Below are 15,000 nucleotides of genomic sequence, written 5' to 3'. Positions count from 1 at the left end.
GTACGAGCGGTTTCAGAGTAAAAATATAAAATGAAAGCTATCTATTTGTATGCTCACCTTGCCGTTAAATTCTCAAACTTGGTGGTTTCAGGTTGTCGCTGTGCAGAGTACAGCAGCATAATTCTGCTAAAATGCGTGCTGCAGCACGGTTATTTTTCGTCTTTTAACCAACGATATTCTTGCTTTGTGGCATTCTCGTTGAGGACCGTTGAGTCCACAATGAGACCCAAGTACTATCCAGTCCAGGCGGAAGACTCATCGTCAGAGAGAAATCATCGCAATAAATGAATTTTTCTAGGTCTTAGTTTTCTATGCTCTTAGTTTTCGAGGTCTTAGGATTTAGTTCTCAGTTTTCGAGACACCCTAAAATCGTCTGCCTTTGGCCCCTTCATTGTAAAAGAATGCAACGTACTCTATAACCGATCATTACCCATTGAATCGAGTGAAACTAGAGTACCATCGACCAGCACGTTTGCCATGTATTCGATGTTTCTCATGTTCGTTCAGAGTCTATGATTAAAGAAAGCAGATCACTTACAAATTAGGTTGCGTTCGATTGACCGTATCATCCTGGAATACATGAAGTAGAAGATATCCTTCATTTTTACGGAGATTTTCAATAAAATTGTCACAAATAATTCAAACATACCTTCATTATCCTTGCTGCTTTAAAACGCCAAACATACCGTTTTAAATCATCACTACACGCATTTTTATTCCGAACAAGACCCTCCAAGAAGTAAACTGGGTTGCCTGTGTACTTGTTACACAAAAAAAGAGGGCACTGAGTTGGGTGGGGGAGGGAGTGATGTAGACCATTTGAGTGGGTCACCCAGACGTCATGCCAGCAATTGCCCTTTGGCTCACACGTTGAATGATTTTGTAATGTCGTGTCCCGTTTTGAGGTCTTTTACTTTCTTAAAGCTTTGGTAATAAATTCAGTTCAAAGAAAACAAAACACGCTTTTTGAGTGAAACTCACTCGTTTCTTCTTTAAAGGGGCTATGTCATTCAAAATGAGTTTTAAACTCGTGATTAACTAAAGATTTTCCTGAAGCACCATAAAATAAAGTGACATAGTCCCTTTAAATGAAATAGTCTGAAAAAAAAAACAACAACAATTGCAAATTGCTGTGACGTACGTTTTCCTGAATGTCATGCATGTGAAGAGTTGCACTAAGCAAACGTTGATGCCACACAATAAGGAAGGGCTGAATTTATTGTTTCCGCTTTATAATTTCTCTTCTTTTCAGTCTAATCTGATGACAGGTCAATTTTTTTTTGGTTTACGTTTGCACCAAATGGTATCGCAAAAGCCGGGATTTACGGTGTAGCACTTTTATTTCGGGGAGTTTAGATTTTTGGGAAAGTAATTGATCCGCAAAAATAATTTCCAGCAAAAAAAAAAACAGTAGCAAAATTAAAAACTGTAAAAATTTACTCCCGTTAATATAACTAAAAATTGCTTTTTAATCCACATACGATGGGGTCAAAAACATCGTTTACTTTGATATTTGCATTGAGAAAAAAGCAATCGGAGCTTGCTATAAACAAAACGAAACGATAAAAAGGTTAAGTCAATACTTTTCCAGTCTCTGAGGCATGAGAAACGAACTCAAAGCACCCAATCAAAAGGTCACGTAAACCTTGCTCGAACGGGTCATCAGAAGGGACACCATTTTCTAAGGGCTCCAAGATGCCACATATTTTCCACCCTTTCTCTATGGTTGAGGGTTTTTTTTTACCAAAAAGTAATAGAAGTTTAAAATAGTCTTGCTGCTTGAAAAGAAAACTGCAAAAATTTAGTGTCAGTCAATTCGCACCGCAAAAATTTGTTCCCGCAAACCTCAAAAAATCGCCAACCGGCAAAATAAAGTCCCGCAAAAATTTCATGCTACACGGTAACCGTAAAAGGCAAGCCAAAAGACAGGTAAAGAAAAAATAACATAGTTTTTATATAAGACTCTGAATTTCGAATTCTCAGCGAAAGATTAATAACGTCTAAAAGCAATCGATCGAAAAAACCCTAAACTTCCTGGGGAAGGGCAAAGGAAGAGATTAATCACGTGCTAGGCAACCACAACGGTGTACGTGATCACCTTGTGTCAAGGTTCTTGTTTACAATGAATGGAGAATGTTAATCGTTCGTCGCGTTTCGCGTTAAACAAGGTTTTTTTTTATGTTTAAGGCGAATGACAGCCCCCCCAGTAGGGTGAGTGCAATGGCTGTCAGACATAGCAGACTAATCCATCAACAAAAGATGGTTCGCCTCAAACGAGGGCGCACCAACGCGTCAAACTCACTGGGGAATCGAACCCCACCTCACAAGAAAAAATTCAAAACAGGAACAAAACAAGAACAGAAACAGACTAACGGAAAATACAGTCAACAACGTGATTAACTTCGTCATTAGTAACAGACAGCTTATTAGACTTAATTAGACTTTGAATGAGCTTGAAAACAGCAGCTTGATCGGAACCGGGTTCCATTCTGGACAAAGTAAGACGATTTAACCTTTTAACATCGGACGATTTCACTTCTTCAACATCAGACGAGACAGACAGCGCAAGAACAGGAGACAAAATAGGAGCATTAACAGAAAACGACGACATAACAGGAACAGAATGCGAGACAGAAGACGTAACTTGGGAACCCAGCGGGACAGGAGCAGAAAACGAAATAGGAACGCTGACAGGAACAAGCGGGAGGACTGGACACGAGGCAGAGGACGTAACCCGGGAGACAGGTGGGACAACAGGTGGGACAGGAACGGCAGACACAGGCGCAGTTACAGTACAAACAGGGACGGACGAAGACACAGGAAGACTGGGACTAGACGGGCCCCAAGCCTGCACACAATCCCGAGCCCTGTGACCTGGCTGCTTACAGCGCAGGCACCGACCCGAGAAAGGGCAAGCTTGAGGCAAATGACCACTTTCATGACAGATAGAACACACGACGGGCTGACCAGCATGCCATACTCGAACAGGAAACGTGGACACACACAACGTAAATGGGATGGACTGGACAGACTCATCAAACGACATAAGAAGAACACGGGTACCATTACCCACGGACGGGAAATCACGGAAGAAACAGGGACGAACGGAATGAACAACACCAAAGGACTGGAACGCTGCTTGGACATCAAGGTCAGGAACTTCAAAACGGAGGTCACGCACATACACAGAACGAAGAATCACATCAGGAACGGTAACAGGAATGGGCACATCACCAAACAGGAACGGAGACCCCCGAAGGAGCTCGTCCCGGTATTCAGAAGACTTGAGGGTGAGGCGTACTCTACCATTCTTCAGAAACTGAACAGCATCAACTTTTTCAGGGCCAAAGGCTCGCAGCAACTGTGGTACAATCTCGTTGACACCAGTGGACCGGTAGATCTCTGACGGGAAGTGGAGGACAACGCTTTTTGGAAACTCCATCACACCGCACAGGAACAGGAGCAGGAACTGGAGACCAACTGCCAAGCCCTCGCGAGCTTTATTGGCAGAGATACTTTCTGGTGCCAACAGATCAATGAAGAGCGTCAGGTAAGTATTAAACAACGTACTTTTTAGCCAAGAAACTTACGTCTTTCGTTTTTTAATTTCGTTACAATATTGAACTGAATATTAATATTTCAAGCAAGAGCCGATACAACGTAGATTTGACTTTAGTGATGTACTATATTTCGGCTGGCCAAACCAGCCTTCTTCAGGTACAATGAGAGTTTACATTGAATTGCTTCTATGTACATATATATATATAGTGATGTAAATATATGTTTCTGATAGAAGCAACCAATGCAAATTCTCCATGAGACGATGTCGATGCCCATGGCGAAGAAAGTGACAGGTAAAATCGGATCTTCGTGGAGATCTACAGTTGAGATTTTTTAAGTTCCAGAGTTTCGAAGCAAGCAACCGTGGACAATTTTCCTGTCGGTGTACGTTGGATGAGTGGCTTGATCTGATCGGCGTTATTTCAAGTTGAGAAACTAAATATTTTAAGCAAGAGCCGTGACCGGACTCTCATCCGGAGCGATGTTGATCAATCCCTTCAGGCTGAAGAACCATTTTTTTCAATAATGAAGCAAAAAATGGACAACAAGCTTTCTTTCAAATAATTCCTGACTAACAGGAATTAGTCGAATTTCAAATTTTTTTTTTTTACCAGAAGATTGTGCAGAGTTGAGAACAAATAAATAAAATTATAAATACCCAGAAAATTGTAAACAGACTACTGAAGGTGTTCGATTCCGTCTCTGGTATCCATCTCGAATAATTCCATTCTTGAGCTCCATGAGGGTATATTTTGTTTAAGGATCCACTAAAACGCCATTCGTGTTACAATGACTTTCGACGCCATAATTTGCAGGTTAATTAAATGTTCTCCTGTGTGCACCAGAGAAATCTACGCATTACCCCAGCCCCTCAAACCTAACAAAATACGCACAGAAGACACCACTAAGCAGAGGAGTGACAGGCAAGACTTTTCATGACACGGAAAAAAATTATAAAAATACGGAGAAATGAAACGCAGATTCCGACTGGGTTTGGCAACCCAGTAAAAATAAGAGAAATGAAACGCAGATTCCTACTGGGTTTGGCAACCCAGTGAAAATACGGAGAAATGAAACGCAGATGCCGACTGGGTTTGGCAACCCAGTTAAAATACGGAGAAATGAAACGTAGTTTCCGTCTGGGTTTGGAAACCCAGTAAAAGGAAAAAAAAAGAAAACAAACAAATTCCACCGATTTTCCGACTGGGATTGCCATACTGGCAACCCAGTAAATAGGGTCAATCGAACGCACCCTTAATCTTTTTCCGGACGAAGACAGCAAAGTCCACAAATGTTGTCCAGCTTTGTAAACCAGGTCATATGCATATTTTTCAACACGCAACTAGTTCCCAGGGATTCTCTTCTTCCCCATCTCCTGCGTGCGTGCAACATGTCACAGTTACATTACCATTTACATGTTGCGTGACATGCAACGAGCAGAAAACAAAGCACTTCTAACGATCGGTGAGATCCACGATCCGAACTTAATTACAGGCAAAATCCATAATCCGGGCTGAAATGAAGGATGAAACCGCAGTCCGCTGCAACTGCAGGATCCCGGAAAATCCGCTAAAATTTCACTCTGAATCCGAAATCAGTGCAAAAATATTTTCAAAATCCGCTTATCCGTTGGTTTATTCACCCCCCTCATTATTAAAATTGAGAGGGTAGTTATCCAAATGTTTCCATCTTTTGTTGTTATGCTAATTCAAGCCGCGCGAAGGCCACAACGAGCCATGTTCCCATCATTGATTTTCGAGGGAGCGGTGGTCTCAACTTTCCATTTAATATGTCCAAGATTGTAGAAACTGACGTTTAATTTACATTACACTAGCCCGAGCTTCATTATGAATGTACATTGAGGATGCGCCAGTCAATTATAGAGTGCAAACAAATCCTGATGGAGACAAAGAAAGGGAATAGCAAGCTACAGAGGGACGAGCTCAGGTTAAATAGTGAGTTTTTATAGACATCAGTAGTCTGGACTCCAGACTGTTGTCTACATAGCCATCCTTAACGGCGACCGAGTTCCATTTGCCATTTGTCTGAAAAAGCCTATCCAGCACACCTGCATTAGAGGCAGTAAAAGCATTTGCCAAGTACAATATCCTTGAAGCCAGTCTTAAAATAATCTGTGATACTTGAGCAGCTTATTGCTTTGTCGGCAGATACGACCTTATGGCCGAACTGATGTTTGATGTTTGAAAGAGCCCCAAGAACATAACTCCTGAAAAATGTTCGGGGGAGGGGTCGTCTCAATTTTCCATTTAATCTGTCCAAGATTGTAGAAACTGACGTTTAAGTCACATTGTGATTTTTCTCGTGCAATTTGGAATAAATAAGCACTTCCAAATTTTTTCAAAGAATACAAATTGTCGTTTTTGAAAAAATTTACTCGTGCTTATTTACTCGAAATGGCACTCGAAATCATGTGATTACCTATACATATTTTTGCGGTTCTCTACATACATAACAACGACGTGAAATCACCAAATTTGAAGTTTTGACGACCACGTGAGCATGCAGCAGGGAATCTTTCATTCTCTATTTTCACTCTGAAACCAGTGAAACTTTGTCAGGGTTAGCTATATTTTTAGGTTAAGGCACGAAAATACGCGCAACATTTTTGTCAAAATTGTCACGCAACATTGATTTTGCATCTTCTACCACATACCACTACCTTTCCCACCTTGTCACGCAACAAAAATAATTGTTGCAAGTTGGAAAAAACTTGTGCAAAAGTAGAATCCTGTTCTACTTTTTTGTCACTTTTTTTTCATTTGTTGCCCGTTTTTTCACCACTTATGAAACTTGTCATGCAACGAGATTTTGAGGCACGTAGCTGGTCAGGCGACAAACATTGGAGACTCTGTGGAAGAGTCTACCATTCCTGAAAAAGAGGTTACGGAGGATGTCGTGGTTGCACTGGAGAAAAAAAATCATGAGAAGGCAAAAAATTGGAGTTAATTGCCAGGCTCATCCATGCCTCACAAACACAACAAGCTAGACTTACAAAACAAACAAGGGAGAAAGCATTGGAGGAGCTAGAAGAAAAACACGCATTGAAAAAATACTCCATAGTCCAGAAGTAAACTAATAAACAAAAGGGCCGCACGCTTTCGCTGCAGAGCGGCTATCTTGGGTGCAGACACCAACACACCAATCTGCCAATCAGCGGGCAGAATCATTCATGTTAGCAGAAACTTGAAACAATCATTTTTGTTGCGTGACAAGTTGGGGAAGGGAGTGGTAGGACGTGCAACATCCCTCTGAAACTTACACGGCGTCAATGTCGCGCGACATGTTTGGCAAAAATATTGCTCGTATTTCCGCGCCTTTAGGGCAAATTTAGCTTTTCATCTTTGCTTGAGGAACAGTTTAGGGGACATTGTGTGACACATCTACATTCTACTTCCCCTCCTCTACCCCCGTAAAGTGTCCCGGCAATTGCAAAGCACAACCACCTAATTACAACTGTGCGGTTTGGCTCGGCGAAGGATTAGTAGCTGTTACGTTTATGGGAATCGATCACGGCTTTTTATAGACTGGAATGATGGCCAGGAATAAAAATGAAAAGGTTTGACAAAATTTGCCATTCCAAAAGGCAGTCTTGCGCCTTCTTGGTTAATCTAGACATTTTGCCCGTGGAAGCCATTGTAAGAAGGCAAGGGTCAAAGGTTCCTTTATTTCACACTGTTTACAGAAAAAAAGGTGCAATGAGTAAAACTTAAGAAAATTACACAATATTTTCAATAATTTCATGGAAAAAATAAATTTAAAATTATTGCAATATCGCAATATAGGATGTATGTGGTGGCCTAAGTAGAGAGATGGCCACCACTTACGCTTTCGAGTTGGCCACCACAAGTGGGTCACACAGGGTTGAAGTCGGCCTTCAAAGCCAGGCAGGATGGGACATCAAACATGGTTAGTGAGAGTTTTGGTCGTTATGCCTACGAATTGTTCGAATTCCTATATGTTCTCTTTTAGCTCTTCAACTTCCCCTGTAATATTCAAATTTCTGATCTCTTTTCTCAGCTCAGTGGCAACGCGTTTTATTTGTCGTTTTCTCTCAGTTGTGCATGAATTTATTCTTGTTCCCAATTACGTTAATAATCTCCTGGTTTCTACTCTCAATCCTCGTCTATCCTATTGTCCTACGTATGTATCTAATTTCGTTTATCAGTCTTTGCCACATTTTGTTCTTCAATGTCCCTTTTTACTTCACCTGCGGCATCCTTCGCCTCCAAAACGCGAAGAAAACAAAACACTGGGGAACTTTTCCGTGCAATCCAGATGGGAATTCCATTGATGTTCCAAGAAAATGATTTCCCTAAATTCCTCAACCATAAAAACTTGCCATAAGAATTGTAGAAGGCATTCGGGAAAAGAGGCTTTCCAGTTGCGTTCGATCGCCCGACGGCGGTCGGTCTCTTTTGTATTCTATTGGCACCATTCTTTTTCGTGTATTCCTATTAAAATTTATGATCAAGACAATAATTACAATCAAGTGTTTTAAAAGAAGGTTTATTTAGAGTATAGAAAACATTCCCATCAATATGCTTTGTCCCTTTCAGTTCAAGATCGAACGCGTTATTTCAATCCTTGACCGGTTTCCGTAGCATGCAATCTAGTTCTGATTCTCCCTATCTATGCTCTTATGGGCTCCTGTCAAACTGATTGTTTTCTGGACTAACCGCGAAGGCCGGTTTCGGCGCCTCCCCATCCCAGTCATTTACTAAGATACCCTGGTTACCAGAGGTAATTTTTTTTTCATCTCGTTTTGAGGCAGCCTGTAGCCGCACGGAAGAAAAAAGATCTAACACCCATTGTATGACAGCTTGCTGGTTCGCATTGGTACCGCGTGAACGAAGTTTTATTCAACTTCTTTCATAACTTTGCATTGATTAACACTTTATTACATTAGAAAAGTTAATAATTACAAAGAAGTACTTATTAAAAAAATCTCCCACGTGGACGTTCTTGGGGCTTCTTTGCGCGCTCCCCTTACCGTAAGGTCACGACGAGCAGTGTCGATAGGGGATACTGAATGTAAAGAACCAAACAAGCTTCTGATTATTTAAGGTGGCTTACTACAGTTTTAATGGATTATAACAGCCCAACTTCTAACTCTTTTGAAAAATGCCCCAAGATGTTTTTTTCTTTTTCTATTTTCTGTTTGCTTAAGTCTTTTGCCATTCTATGTGAAAATTGAACAATTAAACGTAAACAAATGGCCAAAATGAACGACCGAGTACCAAAGGACACACTGGGCACTAGTAGTTTAAATCACGTTTTTCTCAAAATCTACTCGTATACTGGGCACTAGTAGTTTAAATCACGTTTTTCTCAAAATCTACTCGTATGCCCCCCCCCCCCCCCCTCAAATTTTCAGGAATAATAAATTGGCTCTGATGCAGCATTCATGTAAAATAAAAATCTGTAAGGCACGTTTATCGCAAACTAAGAAAAGGTGAAATCCAAATTTGCCAAAAATCTACCTTACAGATTTTTATTTTACTTTGCATGACTGCTGAATCAAAGCCAATTTATTATTCCTGAAATTTTGAAGGGGGGAGGGGGGGTCATACGGGTAGATTTTGAGAAAAACGTGATTTAAACTACTAGTGCCAAGTCTCTCCTTTGGTACTCGGTCGTTCATTTTGGCCATTTGTTTACGTTTAATTGTTCAATTTTCACATACAATGGCAAAAGACTTAAGCAAACAGTAAATAGAGAAAGAAAAAACATCTTGGGACATTTTTCAAAAGAGTTAGAAGTTGGGCTGTTATAATCCATTAAAACTGTAGTAAGCCACCTTAAGCTTTATTTAATGCTAACGTGCAGACATGAGACCTTCGAACGCATCCTAGTTGATTGATCCGGGTTGAAATATGTTCAGATGGTTGGCCTAAAAGGCAATAGTTTACAAAAATAAGCATTTGCTACCTATTTCCAACAATAAAGTTAGAGTAAAGGTTAGCGTTATCTTTATCTTAGGGTGAATGCAGATGTTTATCCTTACTTGGAGAGTAGCATTTGGGGGACACTTTGTGACGTTAACAAGAACAATGGGACACTTCGTGACGTTTATTAAAATCCCCGTGCATCTCATTAGGGGAATTTCTTGTCTGTCACGGTCGCGCATGCGCCAAGTTTGTTAATGGAACCCGAAGGTCGTGGGTTCAATTCCCACCCTGGTCAGAGTTTTTCTCTGTTCTTGTGTGGGCCCATTTCCATCAGTAGGGCTAACGCTCACATGGTTCATATGGGATAGAAATCTAGCACTTCATGTTACCCTACACTCTATTCAGTTAACTCTGCTTGAAAACATCAGCCTGATGTTTTCAAGTTTGGAAAGGTGCAGACAATACGGAGGCCGCTGTCGCTTGCAGAATTTTAAACTCTCAGCCAGGAGCCCATTCTGGAGCGTGCAACTTCCATACAGCGTCCGTGAAACGGCGTTTTCACAAGTAGGTTTATTTTTAGAGTAGCCCTTCCCGCCAATTAGGTCAAAAAACAAAGTCAGTTACGGTTCGGTGACCCTATGACGTCAGCTTAATTTCTTGTAATTGGTCATCGGGCTCCTGTGGGAGTCTCATTAGCGGGAAATTCAATCTAAAAATAACCTTACTGGTGAAAATGCCGTTGCACAAGTATAGTTAAGTTGCACGCTCCACGTGATGGGCTCCTGACTCAGCGCATAAATAGATTCAATCTCCTCAAGTAAAGCAGAGACAATACAATTTTGTGATGTCTCCGTTCAGCGTTATTACTTATCAACAAATTTATGCTAAAACATACCAAGCACTAATTAACCTCTGAATAGGAGAGAACTAGCTAAAAGCTTGTGACTAGAATGGATACTCCAACATAAGGTGATACACTTAGTTTTGTGTATATAAACTACAAACGATCTTATTAAAGTTTTAATAAGTTAAATATGGTGTTACCAGAACAATTTTATGAAAGCTAACCATTTGGTGTGGGCGCTTTGAACTAATCACTAGATATCATTGCCTAACCGAGTAATTATTCTCTGCCTCTACAGTGTTGTTTATCTGCCAAAGCGGGTTAACACTGAGGTTGGGTCAGGTATTGCCACGTAACGTCACCAATGTTAAACCTGTATATGAAGTGTCACACCTTATTCTGGAGTATCCATTCTTGTCATCACCCTTGATAAAACGTCACGAGTTCCACGAATTTGCCAGGCCTTCTTAGCCGCCAGAGGAAGCACGAGTACTAGTTGGCCAAGGTCCTAGTGCTCAATGCTTTGCTGGCCGGATAAGGAACTAATTATTGAAAGAGTTGAAATCTAGATTCCTTCCAATATGGAAGATTTTTCGACATGAAATCTCAAAGTCATTATTAATTAATATCCTGAAGACATGTTGTTGTCTCTGTTATTCGACCCTTTGAAATAATGATCCAGTCCAAGGACCAGAAAAAATCGATACAGCAAGACGAGTTAATTTCAGGAGTACTAACAGAAACCAAGGAAACAAGATTCTGTATATTTGGTTGACTGGACACCTAATTAATTAATTGTGAGATTTCATTGTATTAATTGGTTTGAGGCTATAATCACTGCACTTAGCATACGTATTTTTAGATTCAGCCAAAAATTCTTGTCTTGGCTGTCCTCCTTCCCGATCTAAAGGAGGTAACGACTTCTAACCATCTTTCTTCGTCCGTGCTTAAATTCAGTATTTTAGCGCTGTCTAGATGCTGCTTAGTGACTTGAAAAACCGAGATGGCAGACTTAGCTGTGGTGCTTTGCGCCCATTTCAAGGCTTCATCACATTTTTGGTTAGATGAATCCCTGATCCACAGCTAAAGTCACGGTACTGTCTACCAGCGCACAGATCAATTCCTTGAAGTAGAATATCAACTGCACTGTGATGGTCTGTGCCATGAAACAGGGTATTGCTGTCTTCGCTGTGGGAAAGAAAACCATTTAGTTGAGATTGAACGTCTGCTGAGGCGCTCGATTCCTTCATGATAAAGTTCATGATGTTGACTTGGCACGAAATTGCTCTCATTTTCATCGTTATATGTATTTGGGAGCTGAAGCCATGAATTCGTCAAATGGGTCTGAAAAGGAAACTGCGAAACCCGTGGAGACAGAGGAGGATTGTACTTTAATTCATCTTGAATAAAAATCTCTGCCCACTCGCACGCTTCGATGTGGTTTTATGCATTCCCTTTCGACGAGCGCGCCATGATTGTTTCAACGGCTGTACTCAACGGGTCAAAACGGATAGAATCAAGTAGTTCTATCGTGAGAGAGCTTTTATACTCTGAGCTTACTGACCTGATGTTATTCTGAAGGAAGATAGTGATCCAGTCGCAAAGTGAACGATGTTGTAAGTGATCTTCTGGTAGAGTATCAAGACGATCAAGGAAATCCAATTTGAATCCAAGAAGGGCATTCAGTCGAACTATTCGGCAACGGAACAGAGCAAGGTCTTCGTCGATCATTTCAAACCCTGACTTTTCTTTTTTTTCAAGGACTTTGGTTGAATCTTCTTCAAAAGATCTCGCACGGAAAGGGCTCATTTGTCTCAACTCGTGTTCATTGTAATACTCTTTGGTAATAAAATCTCTGTATCTCTTAATGGTTTCCAGCGCGTTGAAAATAGCGAGTTCGAAGTCGTGAAGACTTGAATACTTCTCGTGGTCCTCCTCTGCTGTCAGCTCTATTCTCCGAAGCCAGAGTTTAAAGATGAATGAAGAAAGTTCGATTTTTGCCAGTTCTAAATTCATCGGCGGCACCAGTTCCACAGGAACCAGCTGTATTTTAACCTCTTCCGAGTCCATTGTGTCATCGTCTTGGGATTGCGTTTGTTCTTTTCGCCTTTTGACTTTTTTTAGCTTTTTCTTGTAAAAACGCTTTCATGAAAGACTTCGCCCTTTTTTGAGCTTCCAATAGGCGGATTTCCTCACGAAGCTTTTTATCTTTCGACGCGAAGAATCTCTTTCCTCTGCGATCGCTTCATCTTTTTTTATCGAAATCAAATGGCATTTGCTTGGACATCACGTTGGTCAGTGAGCTATTTGGATTAAACTGAACAGAGAAGGAAAGAGAAGTCGAAGCAGACGCCATTTGGTGGTAAGAAAGAGACAAAGTTAGTAAATTTCGATGCGAGGGTCCTACCTGTTTGTTGAGTATAAATTTGTGACGAAATTAATGCAGGGCATGTAGTTTTATCATCATGACCAAAGCTGGACAGTCCAATCAAATGCGAAAGATTAATACCGCTCCTAAAACTATTCCACTTGAACGTATGGAGAATCTCCTTTCATTTTCCTATTTTTTTGGATATTTTCGTTCGGCATCTCGTGCTCAAATGTTCACTTCTTAGAAATCAAGCAGCGGAGCTGTTTCAACCAATAGGGAGCTTACGAAACGAGGACGACGACGGCTACAAGGACTTTATTTAAAATACAAGTTCGCGTTATTCATATCACTACGAAACTATTTCATGTCGTTTCGCGTTGAAAATGTGTAGTAACTGTCGCGGAATTAAACTGGTATGTGCCATGTGCTAACGTCCTCCACAGAACCTTGAATTTGGTCATTTCGCGTCGTCATTTAAGAGATGACGGCAAAGAAATGTACCAAAATGTAAAACGCACGTGCAGAGCGTGCAGAGCCATTGTTTTTGCTCACTAAAACCTATTGTTTTGTAGCGTCGTCGTTGCCGTCGGCGTCGTCGTTTAAGCTCCCTAATAAGGTTGGAGTACGCCACCTGCCAACGCCTGCTATTCGCGTGACGGTTTGATAAATAGCAACATTTTCTAGAATCAACGATATCTGGAACTGGAAAAATTGATGACGGCCTCTATTACATAGGGGAATGTCATAGGGGAATGTCATGAACTGCAGACTGTCAGGAGGTAGTGTGACCCAGTGGTTAGGGCGCTTGCCTTGAGATCCGCCGGGAGATCCCGGGTTCAAGACCCGCTCTGACCACTCGCTAAATTTGTTCCTGGTAGTCCCTGGTTGAACTTCCCAGCCGCACATGTAAATAGCCAACTGGTTTGCCTCCGGCCAGTTGTTTCGTTGATTGTTTCATTGGCCCTGAAAACTCCCTATGAGGAGCGGTCAGTTAGGTATGCATTGTATTGTATTGTATTGTATTGTATTGTATTGTATTGTAAGTCAGGCAGACCCTTCGAGAAAGATCATGGATATATTACCCTCGGCTTTTGTTGTGATAAGCTTATTAAGAGCAAAACGGGGATATATGATAGCTTATTTCCTGCTCATTCTTGTTCTCGTTTTCTAGAAACTACAGCTTAAAACGGTTTCGAATGTGGAATTAAGTCACCGAGGAGCCCCATGACCCAGTCGGTCGAAATGTGAAGACTATGCACACCAAAGGGATGGTTTTAAACCGGTGTAGGTCGAAAAGAGCATGAAAAAAAAAGACATTGATGGGCACTGATAATCAACTCTATATAATGTGAACAACATTGCAAGACAGTGCGATTGACATTGGGAAAAGCGACATCCGCACTTAGTAAAAGTCACCCATCATACCAAAATCTGCACTGGACGGCCGGGCATTAATATAAACCTCCGATCTTCGATTTTTTTTATGTGGTCTACTCCTCTTTTGAGTTCTTTGAATGGAAAAGGGAGATTCATGCACAGTAATAAAATCTATGAACGTGGCACTCGTTCTTTTGGCCGGTACATATTTCGCTTATTGACTATCAAAATATGCGAACTGTGTTTGGTTAGAACTGAAAGAGAAATCCAATTCGAAAGGAACTTGATGGAAAGCAAAAATTGGGCACTCCGTACAACAAAAAAGACTATACCTTGTTTGCAACGTACAGCATTTTCCCTATGATTTCCTTACATACCACATTAACACCATGAAAGGCTCTCCTTAGATTCACGTGCACTATTAAATTCTTTTGCCATTGTCATAAGAGAAAAAGGAAGAGTTCTCTCTTGGCAAAAATTAATGGGAACGATTTCAAGAAGCGACGTTAATCTTGACCACTGCATGAAGGCGAGTTTTGTTGAACAGCTCGGCAAATTCTCGCAGTAAGTGATTTTTTAAAAACTTATTTTTTAACGCTTTCGGTTCATTGGTTTCAGTAATCCAAAAGGACACCTTCTGTCAAATATAAGCGTAAGAGAGGAAAACAATTTGTGAAGTGGATAAATAATAATCTTTTGAAGACAAGAAATAAATGATTTCTAACGATAATTGCCACTAAAAAAATCGCTAATGTCACAATTTGGATCGTATTTGCCTATAAGAGCTTAGCTCGGTACACTTAATATCGAAGACATATAGATTACTTCATGGTAGGTGAGTGCGTACGATTTTTATTCACGAGTTGTGAAGGATCGCGTAAACGAACGAGTGAGCGAAGCGAACGAGTGAGTTTAACGATCCTTCACAACGAGTGAGT

At 40.9% G+C, this 15,000-nt stretch overlaps 1 protein-coding gene across 1 annotated transcript in view; it reads right to left on the bottom strand.

The window, feature by feature from the left end:
• Positions 1 to 9,374: 9,374 nt before the first annotated feature.
• Positions 9,375 to 15,000, bottom strand: part of LOC138010623 (uncharacterized) — a 25,843-nt gene continuing 20,217 nt past the window's right edge. Inside the window, exon 4 of the transcript XR_011124510.1 lies at positions 9,375 to 9,472. The gene's annotated coding sequence lies outside the window, so the exon portion shown is untranslated. The remainder of the gene's footprint in view (positions 9,473 to 15,000) is intronic.

The sequence above is a fragment of the Montipora foliosa genome, chromosome 7 (assembly GCF_036669935.1).
Source record: "Montipora foliosa isolate CH-2021 chromosome 7, ASM3666993v2, whole genome shotgun sequence".
Classification (NCBI taxonomy): Eukaryota; Metazoa; Cnidaria; class Anthozoa; order Scleractinia; family Acroporidae; genus Montipora; species Montipora foliosa.
Note: the sequence above shows the minus strand (reverse complement) of the source record. Positions and strands in the feature narration are given on the sequence as shown.